This window comes from Hyposmocoma kahamanoa, unplaced genomic scaffold (assembly GCF_003589595.1).
Source record: "Hyposmocoma kahamanoa isolate Upper Pololo Valley unplaced genomic scaffold, ASM358959v1 65, whole genome shotgun sequence".
Taxonomy (NCBI): domain Eukaryota; kingdom Metazoa; phylum Arthropoda; class Insecta; order Lepidoptera; family Cosmopterigidae; genus Hyposmocoma; species Hyposmocoma kahamanoa.
In genome coordinates, this window is record NW_020653853.1 from 14,816,531 (window position 1) to 14,827,141 (window position 10,611).

The window sequence follows — 10,611 nt, forward strand, 5'->3', positions numbered from 1 at the left end:
TCGGTTATTTATTTGGAAAAAAAAAATTATTTACTGTATTGTTATTTAAATAATAGAGTACTTATACTAATTTTGCAAGAAGGAACACACCTAGGTACTGCCTAGTACAGAGGTATTTTTATTATTTTATACTACTAATCAGAGCACAGATTAAAAACAATACAAAGTTTAATTCACCTAAGAGCGGTTATACATGGTAACCTTTAGCAGCGATGCAACCGCGCTGCAGTAGTGATGCAGTAGTTAATCTTCTATCTTTACTTTCACGCGCGACTTTAAGCAGCGATGCCGTGTGTAACCACTCTAAGAGAGCTTAAGAGATTGTTTAAAAAAATGTCAACCTAAAAGCCGCAGTGCAGAATTATTGGCAGTATGTTTTGAAAAGGGACGTTTTAATTATACTTACGTATAAATTAAAATACACTCTATTAAAACTCATGAAGACACTAATTATCTAGTCTCAATCGACTTTCCTTGGACTATAAATAGTAACAGTAACTATCCGATTAGAACCAATATGATAATGCACGTGACTGTATGAGTATATGGGCTGAACTTTAATATAAAATTTAATTAATACATAAACAGGGTATATAGCTCAACCCGTTGGGTATCTAGTTTAGCCAACGTTAGGGCACTTGAGTGATCGAAGCCAACTTAACCTGAAATTAAGTAATTTGTACACTTAACTACAGTTTGGAGGTTCTTACTTACACCGTTTAAGTTGTTTATAGAGCTACGAAGTATTAAAAGGGTCCTTGAAATATTCTTAAGAGTTCCTTATGAAAAAAGTTCATCCAGGGAAGTACTGCCACCGTACCTATTTTTGCCGCAAAGCAGTAATGAGAGCATTACTGCGTTCCGGTTTTAAAGGGTAAGGGTGCTGGTGAAAATAAAGGCACTTGGGGCTTGTCAACTTATGTCTCAGGGTGACGGACGCAGTGGCAGTGCCCCTCTGATCTTTGTGACTTAAAGCTCTGAGTGGCACTGTTACTGCTCTGGACAGGCGTGTTGCTTACCACCAGGTGCACGACTTGTTCGTCCCGTCACTTAATGTTATATAAAAAAAGGACATCAATCCGCAAAAGTGTGACCCTGAGTCATGTCTAAATTTTCCTAAGTGCGAATACAGAGTCAATTTTGGCAAGACGAATGCGGCCTCGAGTGGGCCTCGCTAACGACTTTCACTTCTACCTTCAGGTGCCAATCGCTCGTTAGGAGCAGATCTGTTTGCTTTATATACCTTAAGAGTTCCGAAATTCAGGAATTGATCCCTTAAGTAGGTTGAACTTAATTTTGATATTAGGAAGGAGCTACATTACATCAACATCGTTAATGTCGCTCAAGTCTTAATAAGATAACTAATTACTACGTCCTTAGCTAAAAAAATTAATTAGAATGACTGGGTTGACAGCGATATACGATCGAACGGTATCCTTCTTTACAGATATCATCACTTCCAAGACTTGCGGTAGTTTCAAATTTGCTGCATGTTGGAATGATATGTCTCCTCCAATAAAGAACTTGAAGTCGTCTTGTACATTCAAAAAGAAATGCAAACAGTGGTTACGTTCAAAGAAACAATCGGAAAGTAATTGGATGTAGCTTCATCGACCAGCAAATTTATACAATTTTTATTTGTTGTTATTATTTTAATCATAGTTTTTATTTAATATTTTTTGTTCATTTATAATATTTTACTATTCTTTATTTTTAATTAAGTGTTCTGTTCATCCCTATCGAAACTTCAAATGAAGAGTATTTAGAATATAATTGAATATTTCATGTGACTCCAGTACCATCATGACAATCATAGTTATACATTTGAGTTGTATGTATGTTTTAGTGACAATTTTATTGGAGCTACTCGGGACGCGTCCTACTGTTACTAATATAAAATGTAGCGAGTATCATCAAAGAGGTGAATTCTGAAAAACAGCTCTAGCTGAGACTCTTCTCACCTATTTATCTACATGTGTAACTTTGGCTTATATTATTTAAGGCTAAATTATTGTTAATTCAATGTAGATAAATAAAGCTCTTTGTTATTATTATTGTTATAATGGTATCGAAGAAAAAATCATTACTAATTTTATTAACATTATATTTGTTTTATGGGAAAACTGAAACTTTCAAGTTTACCAAATGACAAATAAATTTAGAGTAATTTCTTAAAAAAATACTTTAAATCACTCTCCTGTAATATTTTCCAAATGCACGTTAGACGTTTCATCTTTCCAGCATCGACATTTAATGATGGCGATTAGGGCTTCTTTAATTATTTTTTTTCATGAGATCGATACGTTTGTCTGTATAGGTATTTAAAAGTGTGGTATATATACAGTTGGTTTCTATGAATATGTAGCTAGTTTCAGATAATTTGACCATAATTTGAATACAACACAAAACAAAATGCTTTATTTCTCTCAGAATGGTCTACAAGTAGTTACATTTCATGTATAATAACAAGTTTCTTAGTGAGCGCTGGAATCTGTATCAGTTTGCGGACCTGTATTACAAGATCACCAGGTGCACTCCCTCTAGGTGTTTATAGAACGTAACATTATTAAAAAAAATATTATCATATTACAAAATAAAGCGTAGCATAACAAGAAACGATATATGTGTGTTCGTGTGTGAGTGCGTACGCGAGTGTGCTCCATGAGCTCCGTGAGCGACCATGAGAATGGTAATTTTTATACTAATTTACTACAACAAAAATAGTAACATACCTATGGAGATTACATGAACAACGGTAGTTGCACTACTCTAATTTATTGATATAACGAGCCATTACCCGGCCGGTGGTAATGGCTCGTTATGTCAATAAATTAGAGTAGTGCAAGACAAATAAACAAATTTTACAGGAGAAGATTTTTTGAAATATTTCTACATACAACTGTACTGAATTAAATTTTAATATACAGGGAGTAATCGTTAAGTGTGCCCAGGAGATTATTCCATAAATATAAGAGATATCGGTAAGTTTAAAAAAATAGAATTAGATATATCCAAAATTTTAACATTATACGCTTCCATACATTTAATATGACATTCGTAGAGAGGCTGTAGATTCCCTACTGTAAGAGGTAACAATAACGTAACAAATGACAAAACTGATACAATAACGTAATAAACCTATCTTTTAATTGAATAAAAATCTAATGACAGTCAATTATTTGGTCAAGTAACTCACACTTGCCTCCACAAAAATGAATAAAATTGATCAATTTTTTTATGTATATTACTAAACCTTTTTTGACGCTTACAATATTTTTACTATCTCTATCTAAAGATTTTTGTTGCTTAAGGTACCAAACACTTGCGATTAAAAATATGCAACAAGATGCAATAACTTTTTTGCTACTTTGTTTATAGTAAATGACGAAATAGTCAGTTGCGATAATAAGTGTAGAGTCGCTTACGTTATGATTTTTAATGCTGATTCTGTAGGTTGCACTAAAATTTGAAAAAAATAGTTGGGCTAACGTTAAACTTAGTTTCTGCTGTAATTTCTATTTGAAAGAAACTAGAAATGTCGACGCGTCCTTGTCCGTTTAGTTTAAAATATCATTAGGAATAAAAAAACGCTGTTTAAGCAAAAATTTCGCTTGCGATGAGCAGGCGGTCTTGGCTCGATAAGGACTAATTTATCTGCGCAGATATTTAAAACTGTGGTGTAGATACAGTTGGTTACTATTGACGTGTAGATAATTTTAGATTGCATGACAATAATAAATTGAGTTTTTTTTATAAGATCTAAGGGACACTGCCACAGCGCCCGTCACCCTGGGATATAAGTTGACAAGTTCCGTGTTCCTGTAATTTCACAAGCACCCTCAACAGTGACCCTTAGGTACGTCGTAGTACTACCCTGGACGAACTCTTTCACAAGGACCTCTACTGTTACTCAAGTATGAGAAAAATGAAAATAGTCCATACCTATATCTGCCGCAAAGCAGTAATGTGAACATTATTGCGTTCGGGTTTTGAAGGGTGAGGGAACTGGCGAAAATAAAGGCATTTACAGGTTTTCACGATTGTTACACATTGAAATAAAACTATTTTTTCGGTTCTAAGTCGCGTATTTTGTTTTATCTTTATAGTACCACGTGACGAGACGAACAAGACGCGAGTCGGTGATAAGCGACACGACTGTCCATAACAGTTGCAGGGCCACTCAGAGCTTTAAATCACAATCAGCTCGAGACAGGAGTTGACAAGCCCCATGTGCCTGTATTTTACCAGCACGTAAGGTGCCGGCTTCAAAGCCAAAACGCAATAATGCTTACATTACTGCTTGCCAGCAGACATAGGTACAGAGGCAATACTTTCCTAGATGAACATTTTCACAAGGAGCACTACCGCTGGTAAAACATTCCGACAATTAGTAAAATAAAACATTCCAATTTTTTTTTTCAAACATTCCAACGACAAGCGTGACCCGAAAGGCCCTAATGGCTCTTTGCCGGTCTACGGCTGACTGATGACGAGGAACTTGTCAACTTTATGTCTCAGGGCGACGGGTGCGTGATTTTGAGATTTAAAGGCAAGTATTACCACTAGGCGTAGGACTAGTACATCCCGTCACTTGTTATCGTAAAAAAAGTAAGCGACATTCACAGCAGCATGGGTACACTGCTACCACAAAAACAAAAGTTTATCTAACCTTTACAAAAGCATGACTAATAAAATCAAGTGCATACACGTGCAGTTGGATGCAAAATGGCCTCTGGGAGCGAGCGGTGTGAGATAATTTATTTATTGTTGTTCTAATTCACGCAAAATCGTGGCGTTCTGAATCGTTACCGTGCGCCCGCGTCGGCTGGTTGATCCTATAGTCGTACGGATTGAGAATTGGTAGAATTGGCGCACAACGTACGGGACTTTTTGCTTTATATATTTTTCTAAATGACACTCTAATAACATTCACTAGTTGGCCAAGTCTCAAAAACTAGTCTGTAAGTGTAAAAAAGAGCAGACATTAATTCGCACACTAGTGTAATAAGGTCAGATCTCCAAAATGACAACTTTTCAGGAGAGAGGTTTAAAGATTCTACGAACGAAATTATGGTAATGAAATAGGAGATTTACAAAATTTCACATATACAAAATTTGTTTGACTTAGTTTGTATTATTTTATGACTTTCATGTGATAAAAGCACTTTTGACGTAATGATACGTAGGTGTAGTATTTTCATGGTGTCTCTGAGGTCCCGGGTTCGAGTCCCCCCTCCGGGTCAATGTAGAAAACTAAGGGTCGTATTCTAGAACTCTACTCAATGTTCAAGTCAGGATTTGAGCAGACTTCAGTATGATTTCAAGCACTGAAAATACAACTCTAATGGCAAGGACTTGAGTTTGATTTTCAGAGCTCACTGCAATACTCACGTTCTGACTTGAGCATTGAGTAGAGTTCTAGAATACGACCCTAAGTTTTCTATATTATATCTCGGGTCTGGGTGTTTGTAGTACCGTCGTTGTTTCCGATTTCCATAGCACAAGTGCTTTAGTTACTTAATTTGGGATCATAGCAACGTATTTGCTGATGTTCAATATTCATTTATTAGTATTATTCACAAAAATGTGCGCGGTAGAATGTGTACGGTGAACCGAATGTTTGGGAAATTTCAGTTTTTTTTTTATCCAATGGTAATTAGTATCATAAGTACTTATAACCACCATCGTGATGTTTTTGTTACGCCCAGAGTAAATTAATTACGTTAAAAAAATGTATGAGAATTCACTTGAATAAGTGAGAATAAGTGAAAACGTCATGTAATGCATTTTTTACATGGCACTGTTAGAATTACTTTAAAATCCAACTTCGACTTCCTATGTCAGTAGTTTGTCGTACGATGCCGTAAATTTGCGAAAGTCCAGAATTAGAAAAAGTTATTAATTATTATATGGTGATTTTAACAAATCTATGTGACTCTATGTCGCTTCTTGTAGCTATGTCTATACATGTACCTATATATGGAACACCTTTTTTCGACCATTACCTATAATAAACGATTGGTGACAGCGAAAGGAGTCGAAGAGGCATATCAGAATTGTAGGCGTAGCAATCTAAACTCAAAGTTTAAGTTATTTGTAATAACGCCAATTCATGGTAAAGGTAGTATAATAGCTATTGTAGCATCATCGTACAACATGCACTACATAATACTCTCCCATCATCTTGAACTAATAAGTAAACTACCTTTATTTATATCAAACCTTTATTCTGTACTGTACTTTATCAGGTTATAGACGTCATACTACTTGGGTTGGCTTATCCTGTAAAGGGTATAAGGACATAGTCTATTACTATGTTCTCGCAGGAGTTAAAGAAAGCGGAAGTTTATGTTCGAATTTTTAAAAAACTCAACTTCATTGTTGTATTATTTTAAGACATTAGAATTAAGAAAACACGATTTGAAAATGTAAAAAATACTGAATGAAATCAATATGTCACACTGCTATTACAACAGTGTTTACTAGCAGTAGAGCTCCTTCTGAGGGAAGTACTGCCATCTTCTGCCGTCAAGCAGTAATGTGAGCATTACCACGTTCCGGTTTCGAAGGGTAAGGGTGCTGGTGAAATTACAGGCACATGGGACTTGTCAACTTAGATATTTGAGATTTAAAGCTCTTAGTGTCACTACAACTGTTATGGACAGGCGTGTCGCTTACCACCAGGTGCACGACGTATTCGTGACGTGAAGTGACGGGACGCCGTCACTTGTTATTTCAACACACGCAACACTAAACACGATTTCCATAATAAGTTAATGTATTGACTAAAACGTGTACATTATAGATTTGAATGCTTATCTGTGGCCGATCGCTAGTGAAACGGTTTGTCAGCTATTTTTATATGCATTTATAGCGGTTACACATGGCGGCTTTTAGCAGCGATGCAAACGCGCGAGTGCATCGGTACTACTCTACTCTTCTCTTGTGATTTATAAGCTATTGCATCGCGTTTGTATCGATGCAGTCGCGCGTTTGCATCGATGCAATCGCCCATAAATCGCAAGTGTAGCGATACAATCGCGCGGTTCACGAACGCGCGTTTGCATCGCTGCTAACAGGAGCCGTGTGTGCCACTCTTACAATAAGTAGGTTGCTAAGTTAACAACAATTTTGTACGGTGCAAAAACTACTGTCAGACTTGAATCATTTGACGAAACATTTAGGCGCCGGCAAAAAGACCTTTTCTTTCAAAATCCTTTATATTTTGTAAATGTTTTTCTGTATTATAGTCAATAAACTAAAAAAAATCTTTTATGGACCTAAAAATGTGACGCTATTGAGTATTTTCTATTTTATTTTCATTTTTATCGCACTGACATACTTTTGTATATTTGTTGTCAATTTATGACGATCCGTAATGGAGAATGATATTTAATGTGTAATTTAATGACAACAATATTATTATTAAGGAATTGTTAATTTTCTAATCATTGTGCATTTTCCTAATAATTTTCATTTTTGTTTTAAGATTTCAATATAATTTCTTACACTTCGACATGTAGTGCAATTGATAATGTTAAATTATGTTTGAGAAACATTGACATACAATGTTGAGAAATAAATGAATCTGAATCTGTTTATAAAAATAATCATAATTTTCTTTGAAACTCCATTCTCTCAGTACTTATATAAATTCACAGAGATGTTGCCAACATTATGATCAATCAACAAACTCTTAGCTTCTACTCTTATAGCAGTACTTCATCTCTCTTTGTTCACTCGGGCAAGGTGGTATTATGGCGTATAACATTTGTTGTACTGATGCGTTTCTCTTACTTCCGTAACAGTTGCGTTCCGTGTAATGTCTATGATGTTATACACGTCATTTTCTTATATTAGAGCAGTGGCTTTTATAAACAATGTAGTTTGATACTCTCATAGTAGCAGGACTTTTATTTTATGATACTGAGTTCGAACCAGTCGCGCACCTGGTGTTAAGCAACACGCCTGTCCACAACAGTTGCAGCGCGCTTGGAGTTTTAAATCGCAAAGATCTGAGGTCACCTTGACACATTGACAAGTTCCGTGTGCCTGTAATTTCACCAGCACCCTTCACATTAGTGCTTGGCGGCAGAAATAGGTAAGGTGGCAGTACTTCCCTGTACAACCCTTTTTTTTATAACATCAAGTGACAGGAGGATCAAGTCGTGCACCTGATGGTAAGCTGCACGCCTGTCCATAACAGTTGTACACAGAGTTTCGCAAAGATCTGAGATGCACTGCCACTGCGCCCGTCACCCTGAGACATACGTTGACAAGTCTCATGTGCCTATAATTTCACAGGCAACTTTTTCACGAGGAGATCTACTGCTGCTATATTAAGGCATACGTACATCTCTTACGAACAATAACCGTATCACATTCAAAGATTTCCTATGATTTTTTTTAAGGAAACGAATGAAATAAAATCTTTATCGCAGATTAAAAAATTACAGTGACAACACACATAGAAGAAGAAAAACAGTAATGTATTACAGAGTAAACCATGAATAAACTAATGTATGTACAACAGGATGCCTTATTTCAAAGTAGTAATTTTACGATAGAAATTTAAGAATGGATATGGATGGTTAAGGGTGCAAAAGAAAACTTTCCGTGATCTAATCCACGTGTTTCAAATGAATTCACTATACAATAATAAAGTTTACTTGTATACTACAGTAGGGAAAAAATAAATAAACATTGGAAAGTCATAACACTTTGCAATAAGGAAACAAATTAAAGGATTAGAGAGAAAAAGATTAAACTTAGGAGTAAAGGAAATGTGCCTTTTTTAGTGTAGTAGTCCTTTCCAGTCATAGGAGGTAAATTGTATTTATTTTTAAAACACTAGAATCGCATTACGACAAAAACCTTAATTGGAAAAATATGATAAAATAATCACTTTATTACTTTGCTTTCATAATCGGTACATTTGGATTTTAGAAGCGAAATAAACAACATGGTGCTTGGATTTGTTAAATGTAATATTTATTATTACAAATTAAAAGCAGATCACATCTTTTGTAACACTTGTTTAACTCTTGGATTTAATGCATTACTTGTATGATGTATGATTGTTAAACAATCTAATGTTTACTAAGTATATTTTTTTTTATAACATCAAGTGACTGGACGAACAAGACGTGCGCCTGATGGTTAGCCTGTCCATAACAGTTGCAGTACCACTCAGAGCTTTAAATCGCGAAGGTTTGAGGGGCACTGCCACTGCGTCCGTCACCCTGAGACATAAGTTGACAAGTCCCATGTGCCTGTAATTTATCTAGCATTCTTACCCTTCAAAACCGGAACACAGTAATGTTGACTTTACTGCTTGGCGGCAGAAATAGATAAGGTGGCAGTATACCCTGGACGAACTCTTTCACAAGGAGCTCTTCTGTTACTAAAATAACTGTACATAGCAATTATTGTATATTATTTTAACATCCTAAATACATCCAGTTAGGTTTATCAATTCTCACAATCAACGTACAAAAACTCCATAAAGGAGTACTATTCTATAATAACTACGTATCATGTCGTATACGACAAAGGGCAGTTATTACGGATAATTCTACACAGATCGCATTAGGTGCATTTCTCCAAACGCCTGGCTCACGACGCGGGATCGTCGTGCAAATGGACGTCTATTTCTTGAGCATTGCTCTAAATCACGAGTGGCTAGTATCAAGATCGGCCGGTCGACGGACCGGGATGAGAGGGACCTATTCTGGGGTTTTTAAGTGCATTATTTGTATTACTTAATTCTTGAATATTTTCTGATCAAGGTGACTTGAGTTTACAGATACTTTCTTTACTCCGGACCGCAAACATAATAAGATCGAAAATGGATTTTATACATCAAGCAAATAAACATCAGTAAAATAGTTTGCCTACCTACTTCTACCGCCAACAGTAATATGAGCATTACTGCATTTCAGTTTTGAAGGGTAAGGGTGCTGGTGAAACTACAGACACATGGGACTTTTCAACTTATGTCTCAGAGGGACAAGCGCGATGGTTGTGCCTTTCAGGTCTTTGCGATTTAAACCTCTGAGTGGGACTGCAACTGTCATGGACAGATGTGTAGTTTATCACCAGCCACACGACTTGTTCGTCCCATTATTTGATACTATAAAAAAAGTTTGTAAGGAAGTCCACGAAACTCCTGTCCAGTTATACAAACAATTTGAAGACATAATTGAGATATAGAAATTTTAAGTTATTAGCACCACTCACGTGCTACACTATAAGCGAAAGTTAAGTGAGAAGAATATTAATTTTTAATGTCAAATTTTAATATACAATATCATTATAACTAGAGAGCCATGGAGCGAGACAGGCATCAGCCTTGTAGACTCCGAACAACGAGTTCCGAACGTTGAGATCCGACGACGCGACAAACGAAAGTCCAAGATATTGGAACTTGGATCATGGAACTCAAATGGAGTTGCGTGGGACACATAACAAGGCGTGGTGATGACAGAAGCATCTGGCGCCCAGTTACAACGCGAGTCAAAGACATAGTACGCTTTGCGGGGCGTCAATGGATGCGGCTAAGATAGGACCATGGTGGATGAAATCCTAGCAGTGGGTGAAATCAGGCTATGG